Genomic DNA, 24,791 nt, shown 5'->3' on the forward strand with positions numbered 1-24,791 from the left:
TTTAAGGACACATAACAGACACATGTTAGTAAATATACTAAAAGATGGCAGAACGTAAAATTTATATTATCTGTCACTGGAACATGCACATACATAAACACAAAATAACTCTTTTAAATGCTGCCGTGTGTCCTGGCATCTCTGTGGTTCAGTAAGGGGGGTTTGTAGACTCTGAGGGGTGGAGAGTATTTAGATTCAGACCTTAAAACCTGCAGCAGAGATACGCACTGAACCGCTGTTCAACATGAGTCTCCTTCGGGGTTTTTACATCCTCTTGGTCTTTACAGCTGTCATTCTGCTACCGGTAACTAACCAACTACAGATGCACATTATAGCACCAAATCCAGCGGTGTGTATAATAAGAGTGTTTTTGGGTTGATAACGCTTGGGGTTGCTCAGTGTTTGTGGGGAAGGATGAGGCTCATGGGGGATGATCCGGACCAAGAGGGCGAACTCGGGCTGGTTTGAGGAGCTGAAGATGGGCAATCTGGAGAGGGAGTGTCTGGGGGAAAATGTTCGTATGAGGAGGCGCGGGAGGTGTTTGAACACACGGAGGCCACCGTCGTATTACATGTGAAAAACCCACACATCTTCAGTGACTGTATGGGTTTGATATGCACTACACGGCAAAAATAATATTTACTGTTTAGTGTTTATGACTTGTTTTCTAGAATAAACATCTAAAAAGTCTTGAATCAGGATGCATTTAAGTAAATCATTTGGGTTATACAGGCTTGTTTTCTGAAAATATGATCCAAATTTTGATCCAAAAATATCTGCCATGGGATAAGAAAATACTCTTAATTCAAAAGCTAAACAAGATTATTTTTTCTCACCCCTTTGGCAGATATTTTACTTGTTTTAGGCAAAAACGAAAAAAATTTGGGATAAACAACGATGGCCTGGTTTCACAGACAGGGCTTAGACTAAGCCAGGACTAGGCAATGTTTCTTTTAAACATGCTTCGGGAAAAAACATTACTGGTGTGCATTTTGAGACAAAAGTCGGTGCAAGTTTTTTCAGGTTAAAACAGCTCAGACTTACACTTTCGCTTGGGGACTGGTTTAATATCTTAAACGCATTTACTGTCAAGTAACTCATCCTTAATTCCAGTAATTTGTAGATATTTTATACAAGGAAAACAATGTCAAGAATACCTAAGGGAAGAAGAAAAGAAAACTTGTTTTGCAGCGATGATTACTTCTTAATACTCAAAATGTTTGGATGTGTGTTAAGGCTTTGGTTTTAGTTTTGTATTGTATTATTGCAATGCAAGCAAACGTCTAACTAATGGCTCCACACAGGAAGAGTTTCTGGGAATACCTACGATTAGTGAGATTTTTAGACGGTTTTTGGGAAAAAAACAAAAGGAAAAGAAAAAAAGTCAATTCATCTTCATGACATTGTCTGTGGAGTAATAGGATGAATGTTTTTTGTTGTTCGTCTGCCTCATTTTTTAAAGATCACTGTGCATCAACTCATGTGGAGAATAATGGGCTATGCTTCGCCCAGAACGCCGAATCCTACAACGTGTCTGTGTTCGCTCGGGGTTCAGCGGACGCAGCTGTGAACAGGGTGAGAAAACATCAGCCACCAGTGAGAGTTAGCTGACATTTAGCTGCAAATTCATGATGGTTAGAGTAGTTGACAGTTAGTTAATTATAGTCAAGTAACATCTTAAAAAATAAAGTGCTTGTGCTTGAAGGTTTTTCACAGCGATTGCCATATGAGAAGTACTATTTTTGTGTTCCCACAAAGCACCAATTCAGCTCAAAGGTGTCTTTGAAGAAAACCCGCATCTCTTTTTCTTACCTTTTCTAATATGAAGAAACACACTTTCGGTGAAACAGACAGGTTCTTCAGGATGTTAAAGGTTCTTTAGGGAAACCATTTAGCAAAAGAGCCTTCCTCTATGGGCCAATGTTAAGCCACCTTTATTTGTTAAGAGTGTAGAAGGTATACAGTGGACGATCTACAAAGATACGCAACTAAATTTACATTCTTAGACAAAATGGCTGTGGATAGATAACTTAAATCAGTATGGGTGATAATGTAAAACAGACAAAGACGAGAACACAGGAGAATGACGCCAAGGGTCTGAGTAACAAACCGACAACCTGTGAATTATGAGTTTAAAAAGCATTCAAAAATCACATTGCTAGAAGGTATAGGTTACAGATATAGTGAGCGACGTACGGTTTCTTGGGAGAAAAAACCACTTATAATAAATGACAGAAACATGACCTCTATTTTGATATCATTAAGATATGAGAGAGAACTTTATTTGTTCTTCCCCTCCGTGCTGGCAAAACAGGAACACCAAATGTTCCACTGGGATACAGAGGTTAAAATAGGCTACACGGTGGGTTTTAGTTGATAAAGCTTGAATATAGCACAAGGTTCCCATCTGTTAAGTGATTTTTGTGCCTTCAAAAACTATACATGGAAACGCATCTGAGTTTTTTAGAATTCAGAAAGGAGTGTAGGTGTAATAGTAACCGTTAATTACATCCATCCTTGAAGTTAAAAAGAACGAACAAATTCCGGCCCAAAGCACAACATTGTTTCCCTTCACGCCTTCAGCGATGAAACCCGTTCCTGGACTCACTGTCTGACATGATAACGGGCACAACTGACGAGCACTTTCTGCACGGAAGCCGAGGGAAGCGTAAAGCCGCGTTAAACTTGGTTTCCTGTTGCCCGACGGATATTACTTAGGGTAAAGGCATGGTCAGCAAAGTGCCTGACACAAGGTGAGAAAATCACAGATAGCACGCTGGTAAAACTGCCGTATGGGGTAGAATCCAGATGTCACAGCTCATCTGTTTTTAGTCATTCAGTTGTCGCTCACGTTCAGTGTTGGGGGTTTAAGCACCGCCAACATTAGCAGGTCACACACAAGTTACATATTTTTCAAGTAAACAGTAAAGGAAGGCATATCTTACCTTAGCAATAATCCCAGGTGAAGCCGTGAGTTTACAGTAACAATTTATTACATTTTAGGCCGATCAGTGTATGAACGACATGACAAAGCAGCGTTATAGCTGTTATAAAGTCCACTGTAAACCACGGCTTCACAGGGAGGATTGTACTATGCTTTTTATTTAAAAACGGTTATGTCCATATTACACGTTACGAGTTCACAACACAATAAAACATAGCCAAGTAATTGGTTTAGGTAAAATGGTTTTTTTGTAATGATCATTTAATGTGTATATACTATAAACGTTATTCTTTCCCCAAAACAATTGTAGTTCCTCAGCAATCGTTGTGGGTTTTTCTGCTTTTGCTTTTTTGTTTTTTTGGAATTGTTTTTTTGTTGCAAATGTTTGTGCTTGCGCATTGCTTGCAACAAGCGTGAGGGTTGTTTTTTTTTTTGCCGAGAGCAAGCACCACACAAATGTAAACCAAAGTGTATGTTACTTTGGTATAGTAATTTACAACAGCTTTTGAACACGGATCAGCCAATCAGAATCAAGGACCAGAAGTATCATATTTTATAATTTTTAATGTTACAAGTACCTTTTTCAAATAAGTAACACCAATTAGTTTTTTTTTTCACATTTATTGATTGCTTGGCTCTCCTGTGCTCATGTTGAGAGAAAGTATCGGTAGTAATAAGTTCTGTAGTTCTAGAATAAATTTTGAACATGCATTAATTCATCTCGGAGTGCAGAAAAAAAAAAAAAAAAAAAAAAAAAAAAAAAAAAAAAAAAGCAAAAAAAAAAAGAAAAGAAAAAAAAAAAAAAAAAAAAAAAGCAGGGAAAAAAAAAAAAAAACAAAAAAAAAAAAAAAAAAACAAAAAGAAAAAAAAAAAAAAAAAAAAAAAAAAAAAAAAAAAAAAAAAAAAAAAAAAAAAAAAAAAAAAAAAAAAAAAAAAAAAAAAAAAAAAAAAAAAAAAAAAAAAACAAGAACAAAAAAAAATTCAGTTTTCCTCAAAATGAAATATAAAAACGTGAAATGCAACTCAGAATTTGAGGCAAACCTGCATAATATCCTTTCAGAAGATATGTATTTAATCCCTTTTGATTAATCAATGTCTTTGCTGCTGACCTTCAGTGATCCAAGTCAACCATACAAAAATTACATTTGTGCTTCTTTTCTTACTGCTGAATTCTTCGGCGTTCTACAGTACAGGGATGTGAATTTACTTTTCCTTCAAGCCTGAGGCGTATGTCGTTCATTTCACTTCTGGTGTGAAAGGCTTTTACGTTCGTCAAAAAAATAGAACTTTTAATATTACAAACAAACAAGCAAACCCAGCCCAGGGATTTAAAAAGCAATGCAAAAGTACCATAGAGCATTACTTTCCATAAAAAGTAACTAAGTAACATAAATTGTTACTTAGCGCAATATTGTAATGCATTACTTTTAAAAGGAACTTTCCCCAGCACTGGTTGTCGTATAATGACTTCAGCAGGGTCTGTATGTAAGTAACTTTTAAACTCTCCTTTACAGAGGCTTTTCCGCATGTGGGAAGGTTCCTCTTCTTTCAGGGTGGAGGTGCTGCTATGAAGGATGATGTGAGATCTCGTGTCGTTGGTGGGAGTCGAATGTCCTAAAGGTCACTGTCCCTGGCAGGTAACCATCACAGAATCCACCTGTTTCACGTTCATACGTACTTTCAAAACCGTCAAACATCTGTCTGTGTGACTGTGTGTGTGTGTGTGTTGATGGACAGGTGTTGCTAAAGTACGGTCAGAAGGGTTTCTGTGGAGGTGTGATCTACAAAACCCACCTGGACCTCACAGGCCGCTCACTGTTTGGAAAAAACTCCATGTCAGATTTCTCAAGATAGTCGCAGGTACGGTCTCGCTCTCGGAAAAGATTGTGAATGTGAAAGCATCATGAGAACACACAACAATCATGCGAGCAGTTCAATTCATTTTTGTGATAGTTACAAAAAAAAAAAAAAAAAAAAAAAAAAAAGAGTATTGAAGCCGAACAACACCACACCTAATTATCTAATTCATATTAATCAAACAATATTATCAAGAAAAGCAAAATCACTGCTATTAACTGATTTCTTACAGTTTCCTTTGCAACGATGTTTATACAAGCAATAATTAGTAACTAAAAAACCCTGAGAAAGGCTACATGTCAGTTGTTTTAATGTATTTGCAAATTTAAATAAGGGAGTACACTCAGTAATAATATTAGAGGTGCTGCAGCCATGGTGTGGTCCAAACCCAGACACCCATGACAACAACTAAAAATGGAAAACGCAGATAATAAAAAAAAAGCTAAAAACTTTTTATGCGCTTTGGCGGTTCGTTCAATTTACGGACGACAATGGTGTTTTGGGGGCCTGGATGCAAACATTTGCAAAAAACCGTTCTCAAAGAGCCAGTTTTTTTTGAAAATGATGCCCTTATCGTCTCTGCAAACTACAAAAATGTGAATTTGTGAAAACGGTGACATCATTCGCCATATGTACAGTATTACGTATAGGGCTTGGCGTCGTGACGTCATTACTTGGCGTGGCTGCCATGCTGATGGGCCTCCTTTACTGCTACTCGGACATACTGCGCAGTGTTTAGACATACTCCCTCTCAGCCGCGTGTCTTTAATTTGATCTTTAAATAAAAATTTATTTCACCATGGTAAAACCGTTGCTGTATTGGTGGGGTGTAATAGCACAACATAATCGCCCTTTGAAAAAAAATGGATTAACTTGCCACCTGCTTTCCTGCTTGGAGGCGCGACCACGGAGACCAAGTGAGGTATAATATCTGAATATTAATTTATATAGCTTAAGTAAACACTGAAAATAAGGGAAATTTCCTGGGCTACTCATCCAAAAAACCGGAAAATTTCTACATTTCATCTTTCTGTTGCTATCCCTCTGCTGACAGCAAAAATTCGTACTACAAAACTGCTGCATTAACTAAGCGAGATTGTGAAGCGATGTCTAACGTGACTTTGCTTACATTGGTGTGAAATCCTGCTCTCAACAACAACCACGCTGTTATCTTAAAAAGGCCAATATCACGCTAAGGTTGCTTTCAAGTAACGTTAAGCAAAACGATGGTTTGAAAATATCTGTTTTGCTGGAAGTGCAACTTGTGTAGCAACAGGACAACAGCACAGAGACTGACAGGTCCGATGGAAGGGCTAACGGGATATTTTACAGGAAAATACTACAACGGGAAGACAGCGGGAAAAGAGCTCAAATACATGAGAACCCCGGAAAAAAACGGGAGGGTTTGACAGCTACTAACTAAACTTTTGAAACACATAAGTTAGTTAAAAGTACATGTGAATGGTTGTTAGCACTAACGGTTACTAAACTAGCAACTAGGCGGAGTGCAGTTTACCTTTGTCTGGATTACTGTAAACAAAACAAACAAGGTAGCCGAAGATATCTGTAATGCAAAAGTGCGGCAGCAACTCGTCGTCGGTGCTCCACTCTTTGTTGGGATTTTCATATTGATCCAAACCGTTAATAGTGCCGATTTTGTCCACATACCGATCCCTGGCATCCCTACTTAGCGTATCCCTGTAAATCCCACAACCTTTTCGCGACTTTAACATATTTTTTCTTTCTCCCAACTCTGTTTCTTCTCGTTCAACTTGCTGTATGTTTACATTCACGAGGCCATCAACATGGCGGCCACGTCCCAGAATGCAACGCGGCGCCCAAGCCCTATTCAGTCTGTAGGAACGCACATGTGCACAGATGCGTACTGATTCTTTACAAAGTGTCATCGCCACCTACTGGCCCGGCATGCAAAATACAACGTTTTTAGTCATTTTGCAGATGCCTGTGAACAGATTATCATTTTGACAATGTTGTCGTCTATACATGCAAAACTTTTCAAAAACACAAAGGACATTTTTCCCCTTTTTTTAGTGTGTTGCTGTCGTGTAATCGTAGCCATGGGCTCCCTGGAGATTTTCCTCTTTGTTTTTTTCAATTTACGACCAAAACAATCTTGAAAATACTTGCAGCACAGTATTTAGTGCCAGCTCTAATGTGTGTGTTGTCTGTGACGCAGGTGAGCATGACATCGAGGTGGACGAAGGCACAGAACAGGTCATCCAGGTGGAGCAGATGCTCATGCACCCCGGCTACGTGTTCAAGACCTCAGACAACGACATCGCCCTGCTGCGTCTGCGCGAGCCTATCGTCTACAGCACCTACGCCGTCCCCATCTGCCTGCCGCTGCGAGACATGGCCGAGCGCGAGCTGTGGGCCGTCAGCAAGCACACGGTGAGCGGCTGGGGCAAACGCAGCGAGAACGGGCCCACGTCACGCTTACTGCGCCGCCTGCAGGTGCCCCGCATCCGCACACAGGAGTGCATCGAGAGCAGCAACGTGACGCTCACCAGCAACATGTTCTGCGCCGGTTACATCGAGGGGAAGATGGACTCGTGTCAAGGGGACAGCGGCGGGCCACTGGTGACCCGCTACAGGGACACCACCTTCCTGCTGGGGCATCGTGAGCTGGGGCAAAGGCTGCGCCCGACCAGGGTCCTACGGCATTTACACCCGCGTCTCCAACTACCTGCAGTGGATCCACCAACAAACGGCCAATTCTACAGCTGCAACACATTGAAGTGTTAATGCACAGCGAATCCTCTATTTATGTTTGATCCTGTCTGATTTTCTTCTTTATGTAGCTATGTTTCCATCCACCTATTTTTATGCTCATTTTGGGATATTGCATCCACTGGATGGAAATGCCAAGATGCACATCAATTCTAAAAATGTATTGAAAAAACTTATGCGCTCAGTTAAGTCAGATAAAACTCTTATCCGGTAAGAAAACATGCGTATAAACTATGATGGAAACAATTTTACCGAATAAATTCCTTAATGCGCATCAAAAAAGACTTGTGAAGAAACGCTCAATTCTACAGCTCCAACACAATGAAGCGTTAATGCACAGCAAATCTTTTATTTATGTTTGATCATGTCTGATTTTCTTCTGTGTTTTTGATATTTCTATCCATAATTACCTCATTCACAAATAAATAATTCAGTAGTATGCAAATGATCTGTGCTTATTGGGTTTATATGCCTGTGTGTGCTTGCATTTACCATTGCTGTAAGACATTTTGTTGGGGAATCCAGATTCAAATAGGAACCTGCACAATAAGTTTGTGCAAAACTTCCCCACGCATACATGCAGTGGATCCATGAACAGACAGCCAAATCTACAGCTGCAACACAACGAAGTGTTAATGCACAGCGAATCTTCTGTTTATGTTTGATCATGTCTGATTTTATTCTGTATGTAGCTATGTTTCCATCCACCTATTTTTATGTGCATTTTGGGATATTGCATAAAAAAAAAGACTGGATGGAAACACCAAGATGCACAATGCACATAAATTCTAAAAATGCATTTAAATAAATTGTTTGGTTTTTTGCAGACAGGAGAGCTGTCAGGCAATACATGGAAGAATTATTAGGAAAAGTTACTGAGATATTTCTTGTAAATTAAAAATGAATGTGTTACTTTACTAGTTACTTGAAAAAAGTCATAAATGTCATAATACATTACCCCCAACCTTACGTTTTCTTCTATAGTGCTTTATACAATACAGAGAATTCAGCAATTATAAAAGAAACTTCAATTTCAGCTGTAAAGCAGCTCGTATGCCCTGTCCAGAAACCCACACTTTTGGTTTTTGGACTTGTCAAGTAAATTGTCCAAATACTCGCATGTGATCCTGAGATTTACACCAAAGTGGCCAACTTCTTGAAATGGCTTGAGATGCTTATGAAAACCCCTGGATCTCCCGTTGAGCCGACTGCTCGAGATTAATGTCTGTAATGGGTTCTGAAATAAATCTCTCTCTGAGTTTGTTTATATGTGCTTTTGTTATTCAAGCATCTGATCTTCATGTGTGTTGGTTTTAGGGATCATTCTGGTGTGTCTGAGGGACAGTTTGGCAGTCATTAACTAAAACAGCATTGATTTTCTTGTGCAGATGTTGTTAATCATACACCAGACGTAACAGTGTGTACGGTCAGATTATGTACATTTTGTGTGCATTATATCTGTGTCCCTGCAGCACAGAAGCAGTCATAAGTAGCACAGGTATATTTGAAGCAATAGACAACAATACATTGTATGGGTCAAAATGATCAATTTTTCTTTTATGACAAAAATCATTAGGATATTAAGTAAAGATCATGTTCCATTGAGATATTTAGTAAATTTCCTACCGTAAATATATCAAAACTTAATTTTTGATTAGTAATATGCATTGCTAAGAACTTCATTTGAACAACTTTAAAGATGATTTTCTCAATATTTAGATTTTTTTTGCACCCTCAGATTCCAGATTTTCAAATAGTTGTATCTCAGACAAATATTGTCCTCCTAACAAACCAGACATCAATGGAGAGATTATTTATTCAGCTTTCATGTGATATATAAATCTCAAATTCAAACAAATGACCCTTATGACTGGTTTTGTGGTCCAGGGTCACATATAAGGTTCAGATATTCCAATAAAAGTGAGTTAAAGGGGTCGTGACACAAGAAATCAAATTTGCCTTGATCTTTCGCCACATAAGAGGTATTTGTACCATTAAAACATCCTGCAAGTTTCATAGCTTAAAACCTCCTCCTCATTATAAACAAAGCATTTATTTAATCAAGCTCCAAAAACAGCTCGGTTGGATCCGAGGGGCAAGATGACGTCACCAGAGCGCATAAAAACAAATTTGCATAAACACGCCTCCAGAGTAAGACATCGATGTATAGCCTTCTCAGCATAGGCCCCGCCCACTAGCGTTCAGTCACTGATGGCTTACGCTGAATGTGAGTGTCACGTCAAAATAAAATAGAAATCACAATCGCTGCGCTGTCTTGTCTACACTGGATACAGTAAACAGATATGAGTCTGTCGTCAGGACAAATGCAGTGAAAGAACGTTTGGTTTAAACTGCCAAAGGAACAAGTGGATAGTTTATTTTTAATGGCATCCGGATCGTGTATGTGGATTTTGTTTTGTAATCGAGGAACAGTGTCATGGAGAGTCACAAAGAATATTTGTGAAGGAAACATATACAATAATACAAAAAAATCCATGCCATGACCCCTTTGACAGCCCATCTTCATCTCTGTGACCTCAAACAGGACAGAACGTCTTATTTAGATAAACCATTTATCACCACTGCATTATCACCAGCCCTTTGAGATCTTTCGCTTATTGTATTCCTCCTCGTAAGTCTCTTTGGATAAAGGCATCTGCTAAATTAATAAATATACTAATTTGAGTCTTCTGTACTATATTCATGTTCTGTGTGAGAAAAAGAGCCTGATAATGCGCTTGGCTGCGGTGAACATCAAATGAAGACATCGGACAGGATTCCTGTAGTTCCATGAGTTCTGAACTGAAATATCCGAAGTGTAAACGCTGGCAATTTTCACTTTTGTCCTCTTGACAGGTTCTCCTCCCCCTGTTCCTGTGTCTCTCTCCCTCCCAGCGCTCAGTTCATTGACCTTCTGTCTGTTTTTTCTGTCGATCCTCTAATGTGAAAGAGCTGAACGCTGATAAACCACAATGTCTTGGGTCTTCTGGAATTTTCTCTGCTTGTTTCTAATACACTGTGTGAGTTCAGAAGGTGAGTGCGTCGTCTCGAAGCTTCAGAATGACTCGTGTGACTCTCTTTTCTGACCTGAAGGTTTGTTGTTTAAGGCCTAATCAATGTGAGAGTGAGTTTGAGCGTGCTAATGGTCAGGCTGGGTTTATTTCTCAACACCCTGCTCTTCCGCTGCTATCAGGAGGGAGGCTTTGATGATGATGATGTCATGTGTTTCTCCAGTCTTCCTCCACAGTCGAGATGCCAGTCAGGTCCTGAGCCGGCGCCGGCGCGCCAACACCATGTTCGAGGAGCTAAAGAAGGGAAACATGGAGCGCGAGTGTGTTGAGGAGCGCTGCAGTTATGAGGAGGCCAGAGAAATCTTCGAGGATGTTAAAAAGACGGTCGGTGGTTTGTTTGTTTGTTTATTTTTAAATATTTGATTGGAAACGTTCAGGAAATCACGTGTACCACCTCAGGCCCAAAATACCAGAGTCATAAGGACCGCAGACATCAGCCATGTTTACTCCACCTACTCTTATGTGATTTTGGGGGAAAAAAAAACATGCTGGATGTAAACACAAAGATGCACATTAAAGTTCTGCATGAAAAATTATGTGCTCAATTGAGTTCATTGAGATCATTTCTGTATCTAATAAGAAAACATGCACAATAGCGACAATGGAAACACACATGTGCTGAATTAATTCCTCAAGGTGCATCAAAAAAAAGTCATGTGACTCGATAACTGAACCATCGCGCACCATCTTAAATATTGTTTTGATAATTCAGAAAGAAGTCCTTCATCAAAATGATTTTGTACAAACACCTCCATAACTGTGTTTCCAAACATCATTCAACCAACACAACATATAACACAACAGAGTTTGTTACTGCGTTTCATCTGGCGCAAGTCATTTATGATGTGGGAAAAAGAGCCCCGGTTGCATTCATTATTGATATTTTGGGCCAGTTTCCATGTGAACACGTGGGATGGAAATGGTGTTTTATTCAGAATTCAATATTCTAATTTTGTGCACAAGTTAAATTTGTAACTTTGGATGGAAACATAGCTAGTGATGGACACGATTCCCTCAGTATTCACTGTTTAGAACTGTAAAGATTCCTCTGGAGGCGAGCGTAACGAGAACCCAAGTGCAGTCCAAAAGTGACAATCCAAAATACAAACAAATAAAGGCTAGACTTGACTTGGCATGAGCAGACTTTGTCATAAACAAAACAAAAAATTATCAACAGATTTTACAGGGACAATACTCAACAAGAGACAATGGCTACACGAGGGCTATAAATACTAAATAATAGGGGTCACATGACAAACCAACCAATGAGAACTAAGACACACGACTTAAACAACCAATCAAAATAAACCAGAAACAAAACCCAAAAACCAGCGTGACAAGAACATATACGCTTATAATTTGAGTAATACATAAATTCACACAAAGTATTAATGACCAATTATTTTTTGAAACATGTTTTGTGTTGAAATGTCACAGCCAGTAAACTAGCAACTATTATCAGTCTGAATTCCTCCATAACAGAGCTGAACTATTGAACTTGACTTGGCCAATATAAATACAATGAAACATTTTTCAGGCTCTGTTTGAACCATTTGATGAACATGAGATTTTTTGCTACAAAAAATAACCACATGTGAAAGCATTAGGTCTAAGGTCTATTTGAATGAAAACAAACATCAATATAAATCCAGCTCAAAAGAATCGAGTGTGTGTTCATTTCCTCTGACGGATGTGTTTGTGTTTTTCCCTCAGGATGAGTTCTGGCACAAGTATGTTGGTGAGTCTGCAATAATCCTTCGGTTCAGCTTGGTTTTAATGGTGAAGTAAGTCTTTGATACGAGCTCTGTGTGTGGTTCGGTGTTGTTTGTTCAGATGGAGACGCGTGTTTGTCCCACCCGTGTCTCAACGGCGGCGAGTGTAGAGACGCGATCGGGCCGTACACGTGTTTCTGTCATCAAGGCTATAAGGGCTACAACTGTGAGATCGGTAAAGAGACGCATTTTGTTCAGTAATCACCAGTGTTGGGGAAAGTTACTTTTAAAAGTAATGCATTACAATATTGCGTTATTCCTTGAAAAAGTAACTAATTACGTTACTTCGTTACTTTTATGTAAAGTAATGCGTTACTTTTGAAATCTGGGCAGGGATTGCTTGTTTGTTTTTAATATAAAAAGTTATTTTACTAATGTAAAAGATCTTTCACACCAAAAGTGAAGTGAATGTGGCTGAAGGAAGTGTTAATTCACGTCTGTACAGTAGAGGGCGCTGCTCAATCTAATCACATGAAGAATATGACGCAGGAGAAGAAAGTTCAACATTATTCAGCAATAACTAAAATAAAAAACACAATTGTGTCAATTTTGCTTATTAGTATGATTGAAATAGATCATCGAAGGTCAGAAGCAAAGATATTGGTTAATAAAATTGGAATAAATACATAAATGATATTTGTCTTATTAAACATTTAATTATTGCAGGTGTTTATAATATTCTGAGTTTGCATTTGACTGTTTTTATTCATTTTCACTGAATGTGTTTTTGTGCAGTGAGATGAGTAAACACGTTCATATTTAGTCTAGAACTACAGTATTTCTCCTGATTCTGTCACCATGGCAACACCAGAGCTGTCACTCAACACATGGAAACAAAGTAACTGGAGTTACTTATTTGAAAAAAGTGACTCAGATACTTCCTTCTAAATTTAAACAAATAATGTGTTACTTTACTAGTTACTTAAAAATGTAATCTGATTACGTAACTTGTGATGCATTACCCCCAGCACTGGTGTTCACACAACAGACCGTCAGTCGATCAGCAGCACTGAGTCTCTCTCTTGTGTGTCTCGCTGCAGTAATTCCTGCGCTCTGTGAGAGCGAAAACGGAGGCTGCGATCATTTCTGCAGAGAGTTGAGAGGAATAATATCGTCTGTTCGTGTGCTAAAGGCTACGAGCTGGCCAATGACGGGAAGTCGTGTCAGTCTCAAGGTAAATGATGATTTGACTTTAAGTGAGATGTGTATCCGTCCTGAGTTTAAACACTTTCCGGTTTCAGATCCTTTCAAATGTGGCGCCGTCCATCCTCAGAAGACCAGAAGCATCTTAAACAACATACACATCAACCACACTGAGAATGAAGAGGAGACCACCGTCGAGCCTGTCACAGACTCCACCAACCCTCCCGTCAACGACACAACCAGCATGTTTGGCCTCCTCAAGCAGGAGATGGATCTGGAGGAGGAATCCCTCCCGGCTGAGTCCCCAGGGAGAAAAACGAGAATCGTGACGCGTGTGAAGTGTCTTCCTGGAGACTGTCCATGGCAGGTAGAGATCTTTAGCATGAAGCTTTACATTGTAGACATGAAATATGGCAGTTTGAGCGTGATGATGTTGGATGTTCTCTCAGGCTCTTCTCATCAACGAAGACAACATCGGCTTCTGCGGCGGCACCATCTTAAACGAGTACATCGTTCTGTCGGCTGCTCACTGCATGAATCAGTCGCTCTCCATCCGGGTGGTTGTAGGTATGAAATGCTGTCATCACCCTTTATTTAAAATTTCAACATTTGTGAAATATTTTCATGCACACTTAGCATGAAAACTAGTACTAAACTAGTACACAAAACTAGTACTAAAACAATTTAAAAAAACAAAACGTTTTTGTACTTGAAATAAAAGAAACTACATTAAAGAAAAAAAAAACTTTAATTATTTACTATAAAATTATTTCAGCTAGCTGCCATGTTTATGTGGTTGAAGGTTAATAAAACCACATACTGTACATTAATTTTGCTCCTCTATGCCCCGCCTTCTGAAACACATAGTTTTTTACAAAGCTCATCGTTCTGAAAAGCGAGGTGTGCTCTGATTGGCCAGCTATCCAGTGCATTGTGATTGGCTGAATGCCTCAAGCGTGTGTTGGAAAGTTACGCCCCTTACCATACTGTGATGCGTGTCCCGGTCAGAACACCGGCGCGACAAGACAAAAACAATAAAACCCATTACAAACGAGCCATTTGTTGATGGGGAGGAGCAGGGAATGGGGCACTCCTGCCAGCTTCCCGAACTCAGAGCAGCTGTCGCCATCCACCGGGTGGCGGAGGAGGAGGTGGCAGGCCGCCGTCACCGAGGGCTATCCAGTGCCGCCGCCAGGCAACGTGGAAGAGTTCACCCAGCTGGTGGAGGGCCGAGCGGACACACTGTTTTTGTTTAAATGTTTGCCGGTTCCCGCCTCCTTCTTCCCGTCGATTAGAATGTTTGTTACAAACCCATATGCACAAAATAACGATACGAACAGGGTTTCCAGGTTTTTAAAAATAAAAACCAACCAACTGCTTCTCAAAACTAGTCCAAAACTAGCCCTAAATATTGCTTTAGTGTTGTTAGTGGAAACAGTAGCCCAATTCTGCGGGGAAACCATGGATTTGGCAACACTTGTTATACGGAAGTAACACAGAGGATATAAGTAAGCGATTATGTGTTTATTTATAGTGTTGATCCGCTGCAGAAGCCAGAGAAATGATGCACAGGCAATATGAAAAATAATGCAAGGATGTGACAAAAGACAGCAGTGTTTTGAACTTTTATGATACGAGCCCTCATGTTTTTGCTTGTATACTACAGTAGAGTTGAAACTGGCAACATCTCACTTCCACTGATTACTAGTTAGTAATCAGTGGAAGTTTCAGTATCACAGTAATGGTGGTTTGTTTAAAATTTCAACATTTTTCAACATTAATTGCGTGTGCAAAAACATGCAAATTTTGATTCAGTGCAATTAACATTGACAAATCAACGATTTTTTTTTTTAACATTTGATTCAGTGGTTTGATTGTTATCAGAGATGTGAGCAAAAAATCTGATTTGAGCTACATTTGCCTGCAGTCTGAACGTAGCCTTTGTGTCTTCCTGTTTGGAAACAAAGTTGTGTAAGACTACTATTTTTTTTTTATACAGAAATACTATTATTTAGTTATACATAATTGACCATAGAATGACTGTAAACAACATCTTGGATCCTGTGCAATGAGATCGGTCCGCTGGCTAGTGAAGTTATCCCATTACTTGACCTTTTTCATGTGCATGGAGAAATGTATTCACAAAATGCATTTCCATCTCTATGCCTTCTTTTGCTCAAGTCACCTTAAGTGAGCGTAAAACCTTTTTGGCAAATTAAGAGATTTTTATTAGATATTTGGAGTTTCCATCACATTTAATAAATAGAGTATTCTTCCACCAAACAATAGTTTCCTCAGAATCAGTTGTGGTTGCGACAAAGTGGTTGTAACAATTCCGATTGTAAACCAAAGTGTATGTTAACAAAGACTGTAGAATAAGGTGGACCTGTCACTTGTATAGTTTTGAATGGGGAAAAATGCAACGCTCAATATGGCCGTTCAAATCGCAAGAAGCCCCGCCTTCTGAATGAAAGAGCCAATCGCTAATCGGTAAAGTCAGAGTTCACTGCTGCCGTTAGAAGTCCCGGTTGCTATAGAAAACAGTCTGAGCTCTGACAGTGCTATTAGTACTGTGCATGTGCACTGGCTGATCTAGCCTGAAAAATAAGCTTTTAATAATGCTATTTGAGCAAAAGTAACAACATTGATGACACAGTTGTTGTCAGATTTCTTTGGTGATTTCAAATATGAAATTTAATCTTAAGCTCAGTGAACAGTTTTGGAGAATTTAATGTTTCCCCATTCAGAGATAGGAGCTGCACTTGCATGCACGAGAGGCATTTCAAAGATGGCCGCCGAGTGACATGACTTGTCTTAAAAGGACTTTGATGTTACTTTGTAGAGTAATTTACAACAGCTTTGAACGTGGCTCAGCCAATCAGAATCAAGGACCGGAACTATCCGTTTGATAAGTAACTTTCCCAAACACTGGTGGAGATCTTTTCCTAAACTCTAGAGGAGACACATATGAGATTACTCTAAGGAGAAACCTCACGGAGAGTCTTCATCTGTCCATCTGGGAGAAACAATAGAGATGTTTAAGAGATCTCACTCCTGTTTGTGTCTTCCTGTCAGGTGAGCACAACACGCTGGTTAACGAGGGTCATGAGGTCACGCATGACGTAGACAAGATTCTGATTCACAAGAACTACATGGCTGAGACCTACCACAACGACATCGCCCTCATCAAGCTCAGCAAGCCAATCAGATTCAGCAGATTCATCATCCCCGCCTGCCTTCCGCAGCATGACTTCGCCGAGCGCGTGCTGATGCTCCAGGAGGACGGCATGGTGAGCGGCTTTGGCCGAGTGCGCGAGGGCGGCCCCCAGTCCACCTTCCTGCAGAAGCTGACCGTGCCGTACGTCGACCGTGCCAAGTGCATGGAGTCCAGCAAAGTTTAAGATCTCCAACCGCATGTTCTGCGCCGGATACGATCAGGAGGACAAGGACGCGTGTCAGGGCGACAGCGGCGGGCCGCACGTGACGCGCTACAAAAGCACGTGGTTCGTGAACGGGTGGGTGAGCTGGGGCGAAGGGTGCGCCCGAAGGGCAAAATACGGCGTCTACACGCAGGTCTCCAAATACATCTCGTGGATCAAATAACGCCATGTCCAAAAGTCATGCCGCAGACGGAAGCGTCTATTAAACCCAAAGCTAAGCGGGAGCTGCTTTCGGAAGACGCCCGTATGCAGAGTCTGACGTCTTAATTCATGCTGATTCATCAATGACATTATTCTGTTTTTCTTTCATAATCTTTCTCACACATATAGACCGCAAAACCAGTCATGAGGGTCATTTTTTTTTTTGAAATTGAATTTATGCATCATATGAAATTGATGTTTCCATTGATGTGTGGTTTGTTAGGAGGACAATAATTTGAAAATCTGAGGGTGCAAAAACAATCTAAATATTGAGAAAATCATCTTTAAATTTGCTCAAATGAAGTTCTTAGCAATGCATATTGACTTTATCAAAAAAATTAAGTTTTTGATATATTATACGGTCAAGGAAATTTACAAAATATCTTCATGGAACATGATCTTTACTTAATGAATCCTAATGATTTTTGGCATAAAAGAGAAATGTATAATTGTGACCCATACAATGTATTGTTGTCCCTATTGCTACAAAATATACCTGTGCTACTGATGACTGCTTCTGTGCTGCAGGGACACAGATAATGATGTTGCATTCAAAATCATGTCGGATAGATTGTTTTTTTTACGAGGTTGAGAACGCCACCACATTGGAAACTCGAAACTTTCTTTGAAGCCTTGAGTTAATAGTGAAACAATATTTAGGATGGGATGGATGTAGTATCTGTATTGATGGTAAATCTAGTAAAATGGGATTACGATTTTATATATCTTGTCATTTAAATTCGCATGTATAAAAATGACATTGTATTGTAAAATTATGGACAGTAAAAATATATTACTATTTTAATATTTGAATTTACAAAACTCAATGAAAATTCAATGAAAACTTAAAACGCACTTAAATCTTGTTTTTTTAATCATGTTTCAGAAGTACAGATTTAAAAAAAAAAAACATAATTTTATATAGAAATGGTACATCGACCAAAGTGACTTGAAGCCACACCTGACGTCATAATTACTACTTACTAACTCGTAAATACGAATGTTTCCAGGAGGACTTCAAAGCTCTATAAATTAACTCCAGTTCTGAACAAAATCAAATCCTCGATGATTAAATGTTATTTCCAGTTAACTCTGAAATACATATAGAGGTTGGCTATCATCCAAATTAGATGTTTTAATGAAGACGACACTTGATTTTTAAGCTGTTTCCTATCATATTTATATCATTAAAAGCCAAGTGTGTTTTTCTGATTAGAAATAAAGTTGACAGCTTGTATAAAACCCAAAGCAAAGCAGGAGCCACTTCATAAGACGTATGAAGAGTCTGACGTCAAAGTCGACGTAAATCAACAATATTTACTTTCTTAATTCATGTTGACGATTCATCATTCACAGAAAAAAAAACATGGTTTGTCTTTACATTCACAATCTTTCAGTTTTTCTCTACCTATAAACCAAACTGGTTTGTTACAGTCCAAATGAGATGTTACACAGTTTTAATAAAGACCACTCTAGATTCTTATTATCATATTCGTAAGTCAAACGTGTTTCTTGACGAGAAATGAAGCTGGGAGCCGTATGTGGAGGCGTTCACAAACACAGGGATGAAGAGTTCAGAGGTCATGTTGACAGACTAGAGTCCAGATACACAGCGCTGAGCACACACTGTCTCTCAAACACAGCAACCAATCTCATTTTCACTATTTACCATGTAGGCATCAATGAAAAACATATTAATTAATTAATGAGTATTTTAAAAGCATCAATGCGCTGATGTCAACGAGAAGGCACTGTATAATCACTTCCGTATATTATAATAATCACTGAAAAATAGTAGCGAATTTAACTTATGCGCAAAATTGAAATATTGCATAAAACATTTGTGAACAAGCACCGTTTCATCCAACGAGTCAAAGAGCACAAAATCCGTCACTTCCTGATGAACTAGCACTAAATATCAATAAGAAAAAAAGCAGGAGAAGCTACTGAATATAATAATTTTCATAAATAATAAACTACTTTGCGCCTCAGAGCGAGCAGACGAAACACAACGAATGCGGTCCGTATTCGGAGGTGGATGCTGCTGTTTTGGGAACTGAGGTACACCGGTCATGTTAAGACATTTCTGGGAAGGCACTTATACAGAAATACCTTGATGACAGACTTTGCTCAGGCCTTTCAGAACGACCCAGAACAACATTTCACAACATTCCAGAAGACAGCGTAAGAGACAGAGGTCTGCTGTTTATCTTCTGAGCTATTCTGAGATGTGTCTGAAGTCCGAGCTCTTATTCTAGATATTAAATATCCCTCCGTGATAACTGGATTATGATCGCTGTGCAGCTGACTCCTCCCCCAACAAAACAATCGTTGCTACACACGAGCACATTAAACAAACGTTTTACCATTCTTCTTCTTTTCTTATTTCTCTAGTTTTCAATTATTTTTTTATTTGTAATGAAAGGGACCCTGAAAGTAAAAACAGAAAAAATCATTAGGAAATAGTTTCACATCACAATACTACACACACTTCACATACTCACATCATATACTACACACACTCACATCAAATACTACACACAATTCACATACTCACATTAAATCTTATAATACTCACACTCACTCACAGTCATAACTACTACACACACTCACATCACATACTACACACACTCACATCACATACTACACACACTCACATCACATACTACACACACACACACACACACCTCATACTACACACACTCACACCACCACATAGACACAACATCAATCACACAACACTACACACACCACTTCACATCACATACTACACACACACACACACACACACACACACACACACACACACACCACCTCACACTACACACACTCACACCAACATACTAACACACTCCACATCACACCTACACACACTCACACAACTCATAATCACACACTCACACACACACACACCACACACACACACACACATCACATACTACACACACACACACACACACACACACACTAACACAACACACACAAATCACCACTAACACTGCACACACCTCATACTACACACACTCACATGACATACTAACACCACTCCACACACCACACACACACACACACTCACACCACATACTACACACACTCACACAACACAGTACACACACTACATGCACACTCACACACATACTACCACACTCACACACACCACACACCACAAACTCACACACACACAACACATTACACACACACACCCACACACATCATACTACACACACAACAAACACATAATACTACACACCACACACACACTACACACACACACACATGTCACCCACATACTACACACACCACACACACACCCACACTACACACACACTCACCACAACTACACACCAGCACTCCACATACTCACACACATACTCACAACACTACACCACACACACACACATCACATCATACACAACACCATCACAGACTACACCCACACAACACCACACACTACACATCACAATCACCCACTACACACACCTCACACACATACACACACTCACACTCCATCCTACACTACCACACACACACACACACACTCACATCACACTTCACACACTCACATCACATATAACACACACACACACCCCACACCCACATCACATCAGCATACTACACACACTCACATCACACCACACACACTTCACAACACTCAATACATACTACACACACTCACATCACACTCTACACACACACACACACACACCACATACTACACACACTACACTCACACCACACACTACACACAATTCACATACTCACATAATATACTACACACACTCACATCAAATACTACACACAATTCACATACTCACATCATATACTACACACACACACACACACCTCATACTACACACACTCACATCACACTACACACATCAAGTACACACTGCCACTCCACACCACACCTACACACTACAAAAATCATATACAAACACACATCACCACACACACCAATACACACCACTCAACATACACATCATTACTACACACACACACACTCATTACTACACACACTCACATCACACTACACACATCATATACTACACACACTCACACCACACACTACACACAATTCACATACTCACATCATATACTACACACACAAAAAACACACAACACACACCTATACTCACACACATCACATCCACACTACACACTTCACACTCACATCACATACTACACACTCTCACACACACACCTCATACTACACACACTCACATCACATACTACACACACTCACATCACACTCTACACACACACACACACACACCACATAATTCACACAATACACTAAAAACAATTAATATACACAATTCACATACTCACACACTTCACATCCATACACATCACATACACACATAATACTACACATACACACACATCATATACCACCACACACACACACACTCACATTACTACACACACACACTCACTCACACTACACAACATCACTAATACTACACACACTACACACCACACACTACACACATTCACACACACCACATCACACACACCCTCACATCAACACTACACACTTCACATACTCACATCAACATACCACTCACTCACACACACACACCTCACCTACTACACACACACATCACCATACTACAACACTCATCACACACCTCATACTACACCACACACACATCCACATACTACACACACACACACTCACACCAACACTACACACAGCATTACACCCACACCACATACGATACACACACTACAACTCACATACCACACACTACACAGCAATTCACATACTCACACACTTACACAACCTCACTAACACTCACATCACATACCTCATACTACACACACTCACATCACACTCACACAAACACCCCCTCATACTACACACTACAATCCACAATACACACTACACCACACACTCACACACACATAACATACTACACACACTCACATAACATACACCACACCACACACAATCACATACTCACACAATATACTACACGATACACTTCACATCACATACTACACACACTCACATCACACTTCACACACTCACATCACATACTACACACACTCACATCACATACTACACACACTCACATCACATACTACACACACTCACATCACATACTACACACAACACAAAGACCCCATACTACCACACCACACACACACACACACACACACACACACCACACACACACACACACACACACACACACATCACATACTACACACACACACACACACACACACTCACATCACATACTACACACTCACATCACACTACACACACTTAAAACAATAAAATCACATAATATACTCACTCACATCACACTACCACACACACACACAACACACACAATCACATACTACACACACTACACATCACACTCTACACACACTACACACACACACACACAACTCACATACTACACTACACTACACATCACACCACCTCACTACACACACACATCACAGCACTCACAATCATTATACTACATCAACTCACACCACACACTACACACAATTCACATACTCACATCATATACTACACACACACACACACCTCATACTACACACACTCACATCCACACTCACATCACATATACACACACACTCACACCCACACAACACACACAATTCAACATACACATCAATACTACACACCACACACTACACATACTACACACACTCACATCACATACACACATCATATATACACACACACACACCACACACACACACACACCTCATACTACACAACATCACATCACACACACACACACACCCACCACACATCACATCTACACACTCACCACACACACCACACATACTACACACATCACATACACACATACTCACACACACACCTCATACACACACCTCACATCACATACTACACACACTCACATCACCACACATACTACACCACTAACCACACACTACACACCAATTTCACTACACACCTACATACTAACCACACACTACACACAATTCACATACTCACATAATATACTACACACATCACACACCACAACATACTATACATACTCACAACATCAACATCATTTACCCCTACACACACACACACACCTCATACTACACACACCTCACATCACACTACACACATCATATACTACACACACTCACACTCCACACACTACTCAACATCACATACTACATCACTACTACATACTCACATCATATACTACCATACTACACACACTCACATCACACTACACACTTCACATACTCACATCACATACTACACACTCTCACACACACACCTCATACTACACACACTCACATCACATACTACACACACTCACATCACACTCTACACACACACACACACACCACATACTACACACACTACACTCACACCACACACTACACACAATCACATACACACAAGTCTCATACTACACACACTCACATCACACTACCTCATACTACACACACTCACATCACACAATACAACACACACACACACCTCACACTCCACACACTCCACACACAACACACTACACATACTCTCACAATACAGCCACACCACACACACACCATATTACTACACACACTCACATCACATACCACACACACAATTCACTATCACATAATATACTACACACACACATTACATACTACCACACACCACTACTCACATAAGATACACACTCACATCACAATACTACACCACACTCACATCACATACCACACACTCACAATCACTACTACAACACACACTCACATCACATACTACACACACTCACATCACATACTACACACACTCACATCACATACTACACACACACACACACACACCAAAACACCACACCACACACACCACACACACACACACACACTCACACATCACACACTTACACACACTCACATCACCCACACCACACACACACTCCAGCCACCATCACATCACATACTACACACTCACATCACACTACACACACTTCACACACTCACATCACATACTACACACACTCACATCACACTCTACACACACACACACACACACACCACATACTACACACACTACACATCACACCACACACTACACACACTTCACATACTCATACTCACATACCTCCCAACACACCACTACACACACATCACATACTCACATCATAACTCGACACATACTCACATCATATACTACCCACACTACACCACACTCACATCTACACTACTCACATCACATACACACTCATATACTACACCACACACAACCACACTACACACAATTCACATATACTCACATCATATACTACCACACACACACACACACACCTCATACTACACACACTCACATCACACTACACACTTCACATACTCACATCACATACTACACACTCTCACACCACACACTCTACTCCACTACACACACTCACATTACTACCACACACACATCCACACTCACTCGACACACCACACACCACACACACACCACATACCTACACACACTACACTCACACCACACACTACACACAATTCACATACTCACATAATATACTACACACCTCACACACATACCTACAACTCACATTCACTCAATACACTACACACACACACACTCACATCCTCATACTACACACACATCACTCAACACCACATA

General features: G+C 39.9%; 2 pseudogenes; both read left to right on the top strand.

Annotated features, from left to right (window-relative positions):
- The first annotated feature begins 44 nt into the window (after positions 1 to 44).
- On the top strand, positions 45 to 8,000 carry LOC122135765 (annotated as a pseudogene).
- A 2,447-nt stretch (positions 8,001 to 10,447) lies between these two features.
- On the top strand, positions 10,448 to 17,252 carry LOC109102881 (annotated as a pseudogene).
- The last annotated feature ends 7,539 nt before the right edge of the window (positions 17,253 to 24,791 follow it).

The sequence above is a fragment of the Cyprinus carpio genome, chromosome B1 (assembly GCF_018340385.1).
Source record: "Cyprinus carpio isolate SPL01 chromosome B1, ASM1834038v1, whole genome shotgun sequence".
NCBI classification, from domain to species: Eukaryota; Metazoa; Chordata; class Actinopteri; order Cypriniformes; family Cyprinidae; genus Cyprinus; species Cyprinus carpio.